Source organism: Stegostoma tigrinum, chromosome 44 (assembly GCF_030684315.1).
Source record: "Stegostoma tigrinum isolate sSteTig4 chromosome 44, sSteTig4.hap1, whole genome shotgun sequence".
NCBI lineage: Eukaryota > Metazoa > Chordata > Chondrichthyes > Orectolobiformes > Stegostomatidae > Stegostoma > Stegostoma tigrinum.
The window spans coordinates 8,175,353-8,193,213 of NC_081397.1; the positions used below are offsets into that span (position 1 = coordinate 8,175,353).

At 49.0% G+C, this 17,861-nt stretch overlaps 1 long non-coding RNA gene and 1 pseudogene across 1 annotated transcript in view; one reads left to right on the forward strand and one right to left on the reverse strand.

The window, feature by feature from the left end:
* LOC132206905 (utrophin-like) overlaps nt 1-17,861 on the forward strand; it is a 615,509-nt pseudogene that overhangs the window by 221,452 nt on the left and 376,196 nt on the right.
* The window catches only part of LOC132206958 (uncharacterized), an 84,266-nt gene that overhangs the window by 57,659 nt on the left and 8,746 nt on the right, over nt 1-17,861 (reverse strand). The gene's annotated exons all lie outside the window — the stretch shown is intronic.

The window sequence follows — 17,861 nt, forward strand, 5'->3', positions numbered from 1 at the left end:
GTCACAGCATCCCATTGCCCTCAGTCACTGCATCCCATTTCACTCAGTCACTGCATCCCATTCCACTCAGTCACTGCATCCCATTTCCCTCAGTCACTGCATCCCATTTCCTCAGTCACTGCATCTTCTTTCCACAGTCACGGCAATTCCATTTCACTTAGTCACTGTGTCCCATTTCACTCAGTCACTGCGTCCCATTTCCATCAGTCACTGCATCCCATTTCCCACTGTCACTGCATCCCATTTCCCAGTCACTGCATCCCATTTCCCTCAGTCACTGCATCCCATTTCCCTCAGTAACAGCATCCCATTTCCTCAGTCACTGCATCTCCTTCCCACAGTCACGGCAATTACATTTCACTCAGTCACTGCGTCCCATTTCACTGAGTCACTGCGTCCCATTTCCATCAGTCACTGCATCCCATTTCCCACTGTCACTGCATCCCATTTCCCAGTCACTGCATCCCATTTCCCTCCGTCACTGCATCCCATTTCCTTCAGTCACTGCATCCCATTGTCCTCAGTCACTGCATCCCATTTCACTCAGTCACTGCATCCCATTTCACTCAGTCACTGCATCCCATTACGCTCAGTCACTGCATCCCATTAACTTCAGTCGCAGGATCCCACTTCAAACAGACACTGCATCCCATTTCCGTCAGTCACTGCATCCCATTTCCGTCAGTCACTGCATCCCATTGCACTCAGTCACTGCATCCCATTGCACTCAGTCACTGCATCCCATTGTCCTCAGTCACTGCATCCCATTTCACTCAGTCACTACATCACATTTCACTCAGTCACTGCATCCCATTACCCTCAGTCACTGCATCCCATTAACTTCAGTCGCAGGATCCCATTTCAAACAGACACTGCATCCTATTTCCATCAGTCACTGCATCTCATTTCACTCAGTCACTGCATTCAATTTCCTTCAGTCACTGCATCTCATTTCACTCAGTCACTGCATCCATTTTCACTCAGCCACTGCATCCTATTTCACTCAGTGACTGCATCACAGTTCACTCAGTGACTGAATCACAGTTCACTCAGTGACTGAATCACAGTTCACACAGTGAGTGCATCATATTTCACTCAGTGACGGAATCACATTTCACTCAGTGACTGAATCACATTTCACTGAGTCACTGCGTCCTATTTCACGCAGTCACTGCATCCCATGTCCCTCAGTCACTGCATCCCATTTCACTTAGTCACTGCATCTCATTTCACTCAGTCACTGCATCTCATTTCACTCAGTCACTGCATCCCATTTCACTCAGCCACTGCATCCTATTTCACTCAGAGACTGCATCACAGTTCACTCAGTGACTGAATCACAGGGCATCCCATTTCCATCAGTCACTGCGTCCCATTTCCTCAGTCACTGAATCTCCTTTCCACAGTCACGGCAATTCCATTTCACTCAGTCACTGCATCCCATTTCACTCAGTCACTGCATCCCATTTCAGAGAGTCACTGCATCCCATTTCCCACTGTCACTGCATCCTATTTCCCAGTCACTGCATCCCATTTCCGACTGTCACTGCATCCCATTTCCAAAGTCACTGCATCCCATTTCACTCTGTCACTGCATCCCATTTCCCTCAGTCACTGCATCCCATTGTCCTCAGTCACTGCATCCCATTTCACTCAGTCAGTGCATCCCATTTCACTCAGTCACTGCATCCCATTACCCTCAGTCACTGCATCCCATTAACTTCAGTCGCAGGATCCCATTTCAAACAGACACTGCATCCCATTTCCGTCAGTCACTGCATCCCATTTCCCTCAGTGACTGCATCCCATTTCGCTCAGTCACTACATCCCATTGCACTCAGTCACTGCATCCCATTGCTCTCAGTCACTGCATCCCATTGTCCTCAGTCACTGCATCCCATTTCACTCAGTCACTACATCACATTTCACTCAGTTACTGCATCCCATTACCCTCAGTCACTGCATCCCATTAACTTCAGTCGCAGGATCCCATTTCAAACAGACACTGCATCCTATTTCCATCAGTCACTGCATCTCATTTCACTCAGTCACTGCATCCCATTTCACTCAGCCACTGCATCCTATTTCACTCAGAGACTGCATCACAGTTCACTCAGTGACTGAATCACAGGGCATCCCATTTCCATCAGTCACTGCGTCCCATTTCCTCAGTCACTGCATCTCCTTTCCACAGTCACGGCAATTCCATTTCACTCAGTCACTGCATCCCATTTCAGAGAGTCACTGAATCCCATTTCCCACAGTGACTGCATCCCATTTCGCACAGTCACTGCATCCCATTTCACTCAGTCACTGCATCCCATTTCACTCAATCACTGCATCTCCTTCACCACAGTCACTGCATCCCATTCCCCACAGACACGGCATCCCATTCACTTGAGTCGCAGCATCCCATTTCAAACATACACTGCATCTCCTTTCCCTCAGTCACTGCATCCCTATTCACACAGCCACTGCATCCGATTTCACACAGCCACTGCATCCCATTTCACACAGCCACTGCATCCCATTTCACTCAATGCTTCACTTTACACTCAGTCAGGGCATCCCATTTCCATCAGTCACTGCGTCCCATTTCCTCAGTCACTGCATCTCCTTTCCACAGTCACGGCAATCCCATTTCACTCAGTCACTGCATCCCATTTCCCACAGTGACTGCATCCCATTTCCCACAGTCACTGCATCCCATTTCCCTCAGTCACTGCATCCCATTTCCCACAGTGACTGCATCCCATTTCCCACAGTGACTGCATCCCATTTCCCTCAGTCACTGCATCCCATTGCCCTCAGTCACTGCATCCCATTAACTTCAGTCGCAGGATCCCATTTCAAACAGACACTGCATCCCATTTCCGTCAGTCACTGCATCCCATTTCCCTCAGTCACTGCATACCATTTCCATCAGTCACTGCATCTCATTTCACTCAGTCACTGCATCCTATTTCACTCAGTGACTGCATCACAGTTCACTCAGTGACTGAATCACAGTTCACTCAGTGACTGAATCACAGCACACTCAGTGAGTGCATCATATTTCACTCAGTGACGGAATCACATTTCACTCAGTGACTGAATCACATTTCACTGAGTCACTGCGTCCCATTTCACGCAGTCACTGCATCCCATGTCCCTCAGTCACTGTATCCCATTTCACTCAGTCACTGCATCTCATTTCACTCAGTCACTGCATCCCATTTCACTCAGTCACTGCATCCCATTTCACTCAGTCACAGCATCCCATTTCCATCAGTCACTCGTTCCCGTGTCTCACAGACGCTGCATTCAATTTCCGACACTCAATGTATCCCATTTCCCATAGACACAGCATCTCCTTTCCCACAGTCTCTGCATCTCATTTCCATCAGTGATTGCATCCTACTTCCCAAAAATAGTGCATCCCATTTCGCTCAGTCACTGCATCTCATTTCACTCGGTCACTGCATCCCATTTACTTCAGTCACTGCATCTCATTTCCGTCAGTTACTGCATCATATTTCCATCAAACAATGCATCTCATTTCACTCAGCGACTGCAGCTCATGTCACTCTGTCACTGCATCCAATTTCATTCAGTCAGTGCATCCCATTTTCCTCAGTCATTGCATCCCATTGCCCTCAGTCACTGCATCCCATTGCCCTCAGTCACTGCATCCCATTTCCCTCAGTCATTGCATCCCATTGCCCTCAGTCACAGCATCCCATTGCCCTCAGTCACTGCATCCCATTTCACTCAGTCACTGCATCCCATTCCACTCAGTCACTGCATCCCATTTCCCTCAGTCACTGCATCCCATTTCCTCAGTCACTGCATCTTCTTTCCACAGTCACGGCAATTCCATTTCACTTAGTCACTGTGTCCCATTTCACTCAGTCACTGCGTCCCATTTCCATCAGTCACTGCATCCCATTTCCCACTGTCACTGCATCCCATTTCCCAGTCACTGCATCCCATTTCCCTCAGTCACTGCATCCCATTTCCCTCAGTAACAGCATCCCATTTCCTCAGTCACTGCATCTCCTTCCCACAGTCACGGCAATTACATTTCACTCAGTCACTGCGTCCCATTTCACTGAGTCACTGCGTCCCATTTCCATCAGTCACTGCATCCCATTTCCCACTGTCACTGCATCCCATTTCCCAGTCACTGCATCCTATTTCCCTCCGTCACTGCATCCCATTTCCTTCAGTCACTGCATCCCATTGTCCTCAGTCACTGCATCCCATTTCACTCAGTCACTGCATCCCATTTCACTCAGTCACTGCATCCCATTACGCTCAGTCACTGCATCCCATTAACTTCAGTCGCAGGATCCCACTTCAAACAGACACTGCATCCCATTTCCGTCAGTCACTGCATCCCATTTCCGTCAGTCACTGCATCCCATTGCACTCAGTCACTGCATCCCATTGCACTCAGTCACTGCATCCCATTGTCCTCAGTCACTGCATCCCATTTCACTCAGTCACTACATCACATTTCACTCAGTCACTGCATCCCATTACCCTCAGTCACTGCATCCCATTAACTTCAGTCGCAGGATCCCATTTCAAACAGACACTGCATCCTATTTCCATCAGTCACTGCATCTCATTTCACTCAGTCACTGCATTCAATTTCCTTCAGTCACTGCATCCTATTTCACTCAGTGACTGCATCACAGTTCACTCAGTGACTGAATCACAGTTCACTCAGTGACTGAATCACAGTTCACACAGTGAGTGCATCATATTTCACACAGTGACGGAATCACATTTCACTCAGTGACTGAATCACATTTCACTGAGTCACTGCGTCCTATTTCACGCAGTCACTGCATCCCATGTCCCTCAGTCACTGCATCCCATTTCACTTAGTCACTGCATCTCATTTCACTCAGTCACTGCATCTCATTTCACTCAGTCACTGCATCCCATTTCACTCAGCCACTGCATCCTATTTCACTCAGAGACTGCATCACAGTTCACTCAGTGACTGAATCACAGGGCATCCCATTTCCATCAGTCACTGCGTCCCATTTCCTCAGTCACTGAATCTCCTTTCCACAGTCACGGCAATTCCATTTCACTCAGTCACTGCATCCCATTTCACTCAGTCACTGCATCCCATTTCAGAGAGTCACTGCATCCCATTTCCCACTGTCACTGCATCCTATTTCCCAGTCACTGCATCCCATTTCCGACTGTCACTGCATCCCATTTCCAAAGTCACTGCATCCCATTTCACTCTGTCACTGCATCCCATTTCCCTCAGTCACTGCATCCCATTGTCCTCAGTCACTGCATCCCATTTCACTCAGTCAGTGCATCCCATTTCACTCAGTCACTGCATCCCATTACCCTCAGTCACTGCATCCCATTAACTTCAGTCGCAGGATCCCATTTCAAACAGACACTGCATCCCATTTCCGTCAGTCACTGCATCCCATTTCCCTCAGTGACTGCATCCCATTTCGCTCAGTCACTGCATCCCATTGCACTCAGTCACTGCATCCCATTGCTCTCAGTCACTGCATCCCATTGTCCTCAGTCACTGCATCCCATTTCACTCAGTCACTACATCACATTTCACTCAGTTACTGCATCCCATTACCCTCAGTCACTGCATCCCATTAACTTCAGTCGCAGGATCCCATTTCAAACAGACACTGCATCCTATTTCCATCAGTCACTGCATCTCATTTCACTCAGTCACTGCATCCCATTTCACTCAGCCACTGCATCCTATTTCACTCAGAGACTGCATCACAGTTCACTCAGTGACTGAATCACAGGGCATCCCATTTCCATCAGTCACTGCGTCCCATTTCCTCAGTCACTGCATCTCCTTTCCACAGTCACGGCAATTCCATTTCACTCAGTCACTGCATCCCATTTCAGAGAGTCACTGAATCCCATTTCCCACAGTGACTGCATCCCATTTCGCACAGTCACTGCATCCCATTTCACTCAGTCACTGCATCCCATTTCACTCAATCACTGCATCTCCTTCACCACAGTCACTGCATCCCATTCCCCACAGACACGGCATCCCATTCACTTGAGTCGCAGCATCCCATTTCAAACATACACTGCATCTCCTTTCCCTCAGTCACTGCATCCCTATTCACACAGCCACTGCATCCGATTTCACACAGCCACTGCATCCCATTTCACACAGCCACTGCATCCCATTTCACTCAATGCTTCACTTTACACTCAGTCAGGGCATCCCATTTCCATCAGTCACTGCGTCCCATTTCCTCAGTCACTGCATCTCCTTTCCACAGTCACGGCAATCCCATTTCACTCAGTCACTGCATCCCATTTCCCACAGTGACTGCATCCCATTTCCCACAGTCACTGCATCCCATTTCCCTCAGTCACTGCATCCCATTTCCCACAGTGACTGCATCCCATTTCCCACAGTGACTGCATCCCATTTCCCTCAGTCACTGCATCCCATTGCCCTCAGTCACTGCATCCCATTGCCCTCAGCCACTGCATCCCACTTCACCAAGTCACTGCCTTTCCTTTCCACAGTCACGGCAATCCCATTTCCCACTGTCACTGCATCCCATTTCCTCAGTCACTGCATCTCCTTTCCACAGTCACGGCAATCCCATTTCACTCAGTCACTGCATCCCATTTCACTCAGTCACTGCATCCCATTTCCCACAGTGACTGCATCCCATTTCCCACAGTCACTGCATCCCATTTCCCTCAGTCACTGCATCCCATTGCCCTCAGTCACTGCATCCCATTTCCCACAGTGACTGCAACCCATTTCCCACAGTGACTGCATCCCATTTCCCTCAGTCACTGCATCCCACTTCACCAAGTCACTGCATCTCCTTTCCACAGTCACGGCAATCCCATTTCCCTCAGTCACTGCATCCCATTTCCTCAGTCACTGCATCTCCTTTCCACAGTCACGGCAATTCCATTTCACTCAGTCACTGCGTCCCATTTCACTCAGTCACTGCGTCCCATTTCCATCAGTCACTGCATCCCATTTCCCTCAGTCACTGCATCCCATTTCCCTCAGTCACTGCATCCCATTTCCTCAGTCACTGCATCTCCTTTCCACAGTCACGGCAATTCCATTTCACTCAGTCACTGCAACCCATTTCACTCAGTCACTGCGTCCCATTTCCATCAGTCACTGCATCCCATTTCCCACTGTCACTGCATCCCATTTCCCAGTCACTGCATCCCATTTCCCTCAGTCACTGCATCCCATTTCCCTCAGTCACTGCATCCCATTGCCCTCAGTCACTGCATCCCATTACCCTCAGTCACTGCATCCCATTAACCTCAGTCGCAGGATCCCATTTCAAACAGACACGGCATCCCATTTCCGTCAGTCACTGCATCCCATTTCCCTCAGTCACTGCATACCATTTCCATCAGTCACTGCATCTCATTTCACTCAGTCGCAGCATCCTATAACCCACAGACACTGCATTTCCTTTCCTTAAGACACTGCATCGCATTTCACTCAGTCACTGCATCCCATTTCACTCAGTCACTGCATCACATTTCACACAGTCACTGCATCCTATTTCACTCAATCACTGCATCTCCTTCACCACAGTCACTGCATCCCATTCCCCACAGACACGGCATCCCATTCACTTGAGTCGCAGCATCCCATTTCAAACATACACTGCATCTCCTTTCCCTCAGTCACTGCATCCCTATTCACACAGCCACTGCATCCCATTTCACACAGCCACTGCATCCCATTTCACACAGCCACTGCATCCCATTTCACACAGCCACTGCATCCCATTTCACACAGCCACCGCATCCCATTTCACTCAATGCTTCACTTTACACTCAGTCAGGGCATCCCATTTCCATCAGTCACTGCGTTCCATTTCCTCAGTCACTGTATCTCCTTTCCACAGTCACGGCAATCCCATTTCACTCAGTCACTGCATCCCATTTCCATCAGTCACTGCAACCCATTACCCTCAGTCACTGCATCCCATTACCCACAGTCCCAGCATCCCATTTCCCAGAGACACTGCATTTCATTTCCCTAAGTCACAGCATCTCATTTCCAACAGGCACTGCATCCCATTTCATTCCCCACTGCATCTCATTTCACGCAGTCACTGCATCGCATTTCACTCAGTCACTGCATCCCATTTCACTCAGTCACTGCATCCCATTCCACTCAGTCACTGCATCCCATTTCCCTCAGTCACTGCATCCCATTTCCCTCAGTCACTGCATCCCATTTCCTCAGTCACTGCATCTTCTTTCCACAGTCACGGCAATTCCATTTCACTCAGTCACTGTGTCCCATTTCACTCAGTCACTGCGTCCCATTTCCATCAGTCACTGCATCCCATTTCCCACTGTCACTGCATCCCATTTCCCAGTCACTGCGTCCCATTTCCATCAGTCACTGCATCCCATTTCCCACTGTCACTGCATCCCATTTCCCAGTCACTGCATCCCATTTCACTCTGTCAATGCATCCCATTTCCCTCAGTCACTGCATCCCATTGTCCTCAGTCACTGCATCCCATTTCACTCAGTCACTGCATCCCATTAACTTCAGTCGCAGGATCCCACTTCAAACAGACACTGCATCCCATTTCCGTCAGTCACTGCATCCCATTGCACTCAGTCACTGCATCCCATTGCTCTCAGTCACTGCATTCCATTGTCCTCAGTCACTGCATCCCATTTCACTCAGTCACTACATCACATTTCACTCAGTCACTGCATCCCATTACCCTCAGTCACTGCATCCCATTAACTTCAGTTGCAGGATCCCATTTCAAACAGACACTGCATCCTATTTCCATCAGTCACTGCATCTCATTTCACTCAGTCACTGCATCCCATTTCACTCAGCCACTGCATCCTATTTCACTCAGTGACTGCATCACAGTTCACTCAGTGACTGAATCACAGTTCACTCAGTGACTGAATCACAGTTCACTCAGTGACTGAATCACAGTTCACACAGTGAGTGCATCATATTTCACTCAGTGACGGAATCACATTTCACTCAGTGACTGAATCACATTTCAATGAGTCACTGCGTCCTATTTCACGCAGTCACTGCATCCCTTGTCCCTCAGTCACTGCATCCCATTTCACTCAGTCACTGCATCTCATTTCACTCAGTCACTGCATCTCATTTCACTCAGTCACTGCATCCCATTTCACTCAGCCACTGCATCCTATTTCACTCAGAGACTGCATCACAGTTCACTCAGTGACTGAATCACAGGGCATCCCATTTCCATCAGTCACTGCGTCCCATATCCTCAGTCACTGCATCTCCTTTCCACAGTCACGGCAATTCCATTTCACTCAGTCACTGCATCCCATTTCACTCAGTCACTGCATCCCATTTCAGAGAGTCAATGATTCCCATTTCCCACAGTGACTGCATCCCATTTCGCACAGACACGGCATCCCATTTCACTCAGTCACTGCATCCCATTTCAAACATACACTGCATCTCCTTCACCACAGTCACTGCATCCCTATTCACACAGCCACTGCATCCGATTTCACACAGCCACTGCATCCCATTTCACACAGCCACTGCATCCCATTTCACACAGCCACTGCATCCCATTTCACACAGCCACAGCATCCCATTTCACTCAATGCTTCACTTTACACTCAGTCAGGGCATCCCATTTCCATCAGTCACTGCGTTCCATTTCCTCAGTCACTGTATCTCCTTTCCACAGTCACGGCAATCCCATTTCACTCAGTCACTGCATCCCATTTCCCAACAGTGACTGCATCCCATTTCCCACAGTCACTGCATCCCATTTCCCTCAGTCACTGCATCCCATTTCCCTCAGTCACTGCATCCCATTTCCCACAGTGACTGCATCCCATTTCCCACAGTGACTGCATCCCATTTCCCTCAGTCACTGCATCCCATTGCCCTCAGTCACTGCATCCCATTGCCCTCAGCCACTGCATCCCACTTCACTCAGTCACTGCCTCTCCTTTCCACAGTCACGGCAATCCCATTTCCCACTGTCACTGCATCCCATTTCCTCAGTCACTGCATCTCCTTTCCACAGTCAGGGCAATCCCATTTCACTCAGTCACTGCATCCCATTTCACTCAGTCACTGCATCCCATTTCCCACAGTGACTGCATCCCATTTCCCACAGTCACTGCATCCCATTTCCCTCAGTCACTGCATCCCATTGCCCTCAGTCACTGCATCCCATTTCCCTCAGTCACTGCATCCCATTTCCCACAGTGACTGCATCCCATTTCCCTCAGTCACTGCATCCCATTGCCCTCAGACACTGCATCCCATTGCCCTCAGCCACTGCATCCCACTTCACTCAGTCACTGCATCTCCTTTCCACAGTTACGGCAATCCCATTTCCCTCAGTCACTGCATCCCATTTCCTCAGTCACTGCATCTCCTTTCCACAGTCACGGCAATTCCATTTCACTCAGTCACTGCGTCCCATTTCACTCAGTCACTGCGTCCCATTTCCCACTGTCACTGCATCCCATTTCCCACTGTCACTGCATCCCACTTCCCACTGTCACTGCATCCCACTTCCCACTGTCACTGCATCCCACGTCCCTCAGTCACTGCATCCCATTTCCCTCAGTCACTGCATCCCATTGCCCTCAGTCACTGCATCCCATTTCCCTCAGTCACTGCATCCCATTAACTTCAGTCGCAGGATCCCATTTCAAACAGACACGGCATCCCATTTCCGTCAGTCACTGCATCCCATTTCCCTCAGTCACTGCATACCATTTCCATCAGTCACTGCATCGCATTTCGCTCAGACACTGCATCCCATTTCCGTCAGTCACTCCATCCCATTTCCCTCAGTCGCAGCATCCTATGTCCCACAGACACTGCATTTCCTTTCCTTAAGACATTGCATCGCATTTCACTCAGTCAGTGCATCCCATTTCACTCAGTCACTGCATCACATTTCACACAGTCACTGCATCCCATTTCACTCAGTCACTGCATCTCCTTCACCATAGTCACTGCATTCCATTTCCATCGGTCACTGTTTTCCGTATCTCACAGGCGCTGCATTCAATTTCCCACACTCACTGCATCCCATTTCCCATAGTCACAGCATCTCCTTTCCCTCAGTCTCTGCATCGCATTTCACTCAGTCAATGCTTCCCATGTCCCTCAGTCACTGCATCCCATGTCCCTCAGTCACTGCATCTCATTTCACTCAGGCACGGAATCCCATTTCCCTCACTCACTGCACCCCAAGTCCGCTCGGGCACTGCATCCCCATGAACTCAGTCACTCCTTCCCAGTCCCTCAGTCACTGCATCCCATTTCCATCAGATACTGCAGCTCATGTCACTCTGTCACTGCATCCCTTTTCCCTCAGTCACTGCATCCCATTTCACTCAGTCACTGCATCCCATTTCCCTCAGTCACTGCATCTCCTTCACCACAGTCACTGCATCCCATTTCACGCAGTCACTGCATCCCATTTCACGCAGTCACTGCATCACATTTCACTCAGTCACTGCATCGTATTTTACTCAGTCACTGCATCGTATTTTACTCAGTCACTGCATCCCATTTCACTCAATCACTGCATCTCCTTCACCACAGTCACTGCGTCCAATTTCCATCAGTCACTGTTTCCCGTATCTCACAGACGCTGCATTCAATTTCCCACACTCACTGCATCCCATTTCCCATCGTCACAGCATCTCCTTTCCCTCAGTCTCTGCATCGCATTTCACTCAGTCACTGCATCCTATTTCCCTGAGCCACTGCATCCCATTTCCTCAGTGATTGCATCACAGTTCACTCTGTGACTGAATCACAGTTGACTCAGTGACTGAATCACAGTACACTGAGTGAGTGCATCATATTTCACTCAGTGACGGAATCACATTTCACGCAGCCACTGCATCGCATTTCACGCAGTCATTGCATCCCATTTCACTCAGTCACTGCATCCCATTTCCCATCGTCACAGCATCTCCTTTCCCTCAGTCTCTGCATCCCATTTCAATCAGTGATTGCCTCTTACTTCCCAAAAATAGTGCATCCCATTTCGCTCAGTCACTGCATCTCATTTCACTCGGACACTGGATCCCATTTCCCTCAGTCACTGCATCCCATTTCCCTCAGGCACTGCATCTCATTTCCGTCAGTTCCTGCATCATATTTCCATCAAACAATGCATCTCATTTCACTCAGTCACTGCAGCTCACGTCACTCTGTCACTGCATCCAATTTCCATTAGTCCGTGCATCTCCTTTCACTCATTCACTGCATCGCATTTCACTCAGTCACTGCATCGCATTTCACTCAGTCACTGCAGCTCATGTCACTCAGTCACTGCAGCTCATGTCACTCTGTCACTGCATCCAATTTCCATCAGTCAGTGCATCTCATTTCACTCAGTGACGGAATCACATTTCACTCAGTCACTGCATCACATTTCACTCAGTCACTGTATCACATTTCACTCAGTCACTGCATCACATTTCACTCAGTCACTGCATCACATTTCCATCAGACACTCAAGTCACTCTGTCACTGCATCCAATTTCCATCGGTCACTGCATCCCATTGCACTCAGTGATGCATCCAATTTCAAGCAGTCACTGCATCACATTTCACTCAGTCACTGCATCACGTTTCACTCAGTCACTGCATCACATTTCACTCAGTCACTGCATCCCATTTCACTCAGTCACTGCATCCCATTTCACGCAGCCACTGCATCACATTTCACTCAGTCACTGCATCCCATTTACTCAATCACTGCATCTCCTTCACCACAGTCACTGCATCACATTTCCATCAGTCACTGTTTCCCGTATCTCACAAACGATGCATTCAATTTCCCACACTCACTGCATCCCATTTCCCTCAGTGACTGCATCCCATTTCCCTCAGTCTCTGCATCCAATTTCCATCAGTCACTGCATCCCATTTCACCTAGTCACTGCATCCCATTTCACCTAGTCCCTGCATCCCATTGCACTCAGTGACTGCATCGCATTTCACTCAGTCACTGCAACCCATTTCACGCAATCACTGCATCCCATTTCCCTCAGTCACTGCATCCCAATTCCCTCAGGTCACTGCATCCCATGTCCATGTGTCACTGCATCCCATGTCCGTGTGTCACTGCATCCCATGTCCCTCAGTCACTGCATCCCATTTCACCCAGTCAGTGCGTCCCTTTTCGGACAGGCACTGTATCCCATTTCCCTCAGTCACTGCACACCAAGCCCGCCCGGGCACTGATTCCCTATTAAATCAGAAACTCCTTCCCAATCCCTCTGTCACTGCAGCTCATGTCACTTTGTCACTGCATCCCATTTCCCTCAGTCACGGCATCCAATGTCCCTCAGTCACTGCATCCCATGTCCCTCAGTAACTGCATCCCATGTCCCTCAGTCACTGCATCCCATGTCCATCAGTCACTGCATCCCATGTCCCTCAGTCACTGCATCCCATTTCACTCAGTCACTGCATCTCATTTCACTCAGTCACTGCATCTCATTTCACTCAGCAACTGCATCCCATTTCCACCAGTCACTGCATCCCATTTCATTCCCCACTGCATCTCATTTCACGCAGTCACTGCATCGCATTTCACTCAGTCACTGCATCCCATTTCACTCAGTCAGTGCATCCCATTCCACTCAGTCACTGCATCCCATTCCACTCAGTCACTGCATCCCATTCCATTCAGTCACTGCGTCCCATTTCCATCAGTCACTGCATCCCATTTCCCACTGTCACTGCATCCCATTTCCCACTGTCACTGCATCCCATTTTCGTCAGTCACTGCGACCCATTTCCCTCAGTCACAGCATCCCATATCCCTCAGTCACAGCATCCCATTTCCCTCAGTCACAGCATCTCCTTTCCACATTCACGGCAATTACATTTCACTCAGTCACTGCGTCCCATTTCACTCAGTCAGTGCGTCCCATTTCACTCAGTCACTGCGTCCCATTTCCATCAGTCACTGCATCCCATTTCCCACTGTCACTGCATCCCATTTCCCAGTCACTGCATCCCATGTCCCTCAGTCACTGCATCTCATTTCACTCAGGCACTGTATCCCATTTCCCTCACTCACTGCACCCCAAGTCCGCTCGGGCACTGCTTCCCCATGAACTCAGTCACTCCTTCCCAGTACCTCAGTCACTGCATCCCATTTCCATCAGATACTGCAGCTCATGTCACTATGTCACTGCATCCCTTTTCCCTCAGTCACTGCATCCCATTTCCCTCAGTCACTGCATCTCCTTCACCACAGTCACTGCATCCCATTTCACGCAGTCACTGAATCACATTTCACTCAGTCACTGCATCACATTTCACTCAGTCACTGCATCACATTTCACTCAGTCACTGCATCGTATTTTACTCAGTCACTGCATCCCATTTCACTCAATCACTGCATCTCCTTCACCACAGTCACTGCGTCCAATTTCCATCAGTCACTGTTTCCCGTATCTCACAGACGCTGCATTCAATTTCCCAAACTCACTGCATCCCATTTCCCATCGTCACAGCATCTCCTTTCCCTCAGTCTCTGCATCGCATTTCACTCAGTGATTGCATCCCATTTCACTCAGTCACTGCATCCTATTTCCCTGAACCACTGCATCCCATTTCACTCAGTGATTGCATCACAGTTCACTCAGTGACTGAATCACAGTTGACTCAGTGACTGAATCACAGTACACTCAGTGAGTGCATCATATTTCACTCAGTGACGGAATCACATTTCACTCAGTGACTGAATCACATTTCACTGAGTCACTGCATCCCATTTCACGCAGCCACTGCATCGCATTTCACGCAGTCATTGCATCCCATTTCACTCAGTCACTGCATCCCATTTCCCATCGTCACAGCATCTCCTTTCCCTCAGTCTCTGCATCTCATTTCAATCAGTGATTGCATCCTACTTCCCAAAAATAGTGCATCCCATTTCGCTCAGTCACTGCATCTCATTTCACTCGGACACTGGATCCCATTTCCCTCAGTCACTGCATCACATTTCCCTCAGTCACTGCATCTCATTTCCGTCAGTTACTGCATCATATTTCCATCAAACAATGCATCTCATTTCACTCAGTCACTGCAGCTCACGTCACTCTGTCACTGCATCCAATTTCCATTAGTCCGTGCATCTCCTTTCACTCATTCACTGTATCGCATTTCACTCAGTCACTGCATCGCATTTCACTCAGTCACTGCACCTCATGTCACTCAGTCACTGCAGCTCATGTCACTCAGTCACTGCAGCTCATGTCACTCTGTCACTGCATCCAATTTCCATCAGTCAGTGCATCTCATTTCACTCAGTGACTGCATCACAGTTCACTGAGTCACTGCATCACAGTTCACCCACTGACTGAATCACAGTTCACTCAGTGAGTGCATCACATTTCACTCAGTGACTGAATCACATTTCACTCAGTCACTGCGTCCCATTTCCCTCAGTCACTGCATCCCATTTCCCTCAGTCACTGCATCCCAATTCCCTCAGTCACTGCATCCCATTTCACTCAGTCACTGCATCCCATTTCAGTCAGTCACTGCATCCCATTTCAGTCAGTCACTGCATCTCCTTCGCCACAGTGACAGCATCCCATTTCAAGCAGTCACTGCATCACATTTCACTCAGTCACTGCATCTCCTTCACCACAGTCACTGCGTCCAATTTCCATCAGTCACTGTTTCCCGTATCTCACAGACGCTGCATTCAATTTCCCACACTCACTGCATCCCATTTCCCATCGTCACAGCATCTCCTTTCCCTCAGTCTCTGCATCGCATTTCACTCAGTGATTGCATCCCATTTCCCTCAGGCACTGCATCCCATTTCCCTCAATCACTGCATCCCATTTCCGTCAATCACTGCATCCCATTTCCGTCAATCACTGCATCCCATTTCCGTCAGTCACTGCATCCTATTTCCCTCAATTACTGCATCACATTGCACTCAGACACTGTATCCAATTTCCCTCAGTCACTGCTCCCCAAACCCGCTCGAGCACTGCATCACTATTAACTCAGTCACTGCATCCCATGCCCCACAGTAACTGCATCACATTTCCATCAGTCACTACATCTCATTTCACTAATTCACTGCATCCCATTTCACGCAGTCACTGCATCCCATTTCACGCAGTCACTGCATCTCATTTCACTCGGTCACTGCATCCCATTTCCCTCAGTCATTGCATCCCAATTCCCTCAGTCACTGCATCCCATGTCTGTGTGTCAGTGCATCGCATGTCCGTGTGTCACTGCATCCCATGTCCCTCAGTCACTGCATCCCATGTCCCTCAGTCACTGCTACCCATGTCCCTCAGTCACTGCATCCCATTTCACTCAGTCACTGCATCACATTTCACTCAGCCAGTGCATCACATTTCACTCAGTGACTGAATCACATTTCACACAGTCACTGCATCCCAATTCACGCAGTCACTGCATCCCATTTCACTCAGTCACTGCATCACTTTTCACTCTGTCATTGCATCTCATTTCCGTCATTTACTCCATCATATTTCCATCAAACAAGGCATCTCATTTCACTCAGTCACTGCATCGCATTTCACTCAGTCAGTGCTGCCCATTTCACTGAGTCACGGCATGTCATTTCACTGAGTGACTGCATCCCATTTCCCTCAGTCACTGCGTCCCATTTCACTCAGTGATGCGTCCCATTTCACTCAGTGACTGCAACCCATTTCACTCAGAGACTGCATCCCATTTCACTCAGTCACTGCATCACATTTCACTCAGTCACTGCATCACATTTCACTCAGTCACTGCATCACATTTCACTCAGTCACTGCATCACATTTCACACAGTCACTGCATCCCATTTCACTCAGTCACTGCATCACATTTCACTCAGTCACTGCATCACATTTCACTCAGTCACTGCATCCCATTTCACGCAGTCACTGCATCTCGTTCACCATAGTCACTGCATTCCATTTCCATCGGTCACTGTTTCCCGTATCTCACAGGCTCTGCATTCAATTTCCCACACTCACTGCATCCCATTTCCCTCAGTGACTGCATCCCATTTCCCTCAGTCTCTGCATCCAATTTCCATCAGTCACTGCATCCCATTTCACCTAGTCACTGCATCCCATTTCACCTAGTCCCTGCATCCCATTGCACTCAGTGATGCATCCCATTGCACTCAGTGACTGCATCGCATTTCACTCAGTCACTGCAACCCATTTCACGCAATCACTGCATCCCATTTCCCTCAGTCACTGCATCCCAATTCCCTCAGGTCACTGCATCCCATGTCCATGTGTCACTGCATCCCATGTCCATGTGTCACTGCATCCCATGTCCGTGTGTCACTGCATCCCATGTCCCTCAGTCACTGCATCCCATGTCCCTAAGTCACTGCATCCCATGTCCCTCAGTCACTGCATCCCATTTCACCCAGTCAGTGCGTCCCTTTTCGGTCAGGCACTGTATCCCATTTCCCTCAGTCACTGCACCCCACGCCCGCTCGGGCACTGATTCCCTATTACATCAGAAACTCCTTCCCAGTCCCTCTGTCACTGCAGCTCATGTCACTCTGTCACTGCATCCCATTTCCCTCAGTCACGGCATCCAATGTCCCTCAGTCACTGCATCCCACGTCCCTCCGTCACTGCATCCCATGTCCCTCAGTCACTGCATCCCATGTCCCTCAGTCAATGCATCCCATTTCACTCAGTCACTGCATCCCATTTCACTCAGTCACTGCATCACAGTACACACAGTTACTGAATCACAGTACACTCAGTGAGTGCAACATATTTCACTCAGTGACGGAATCACATTTCACTGTGACTGA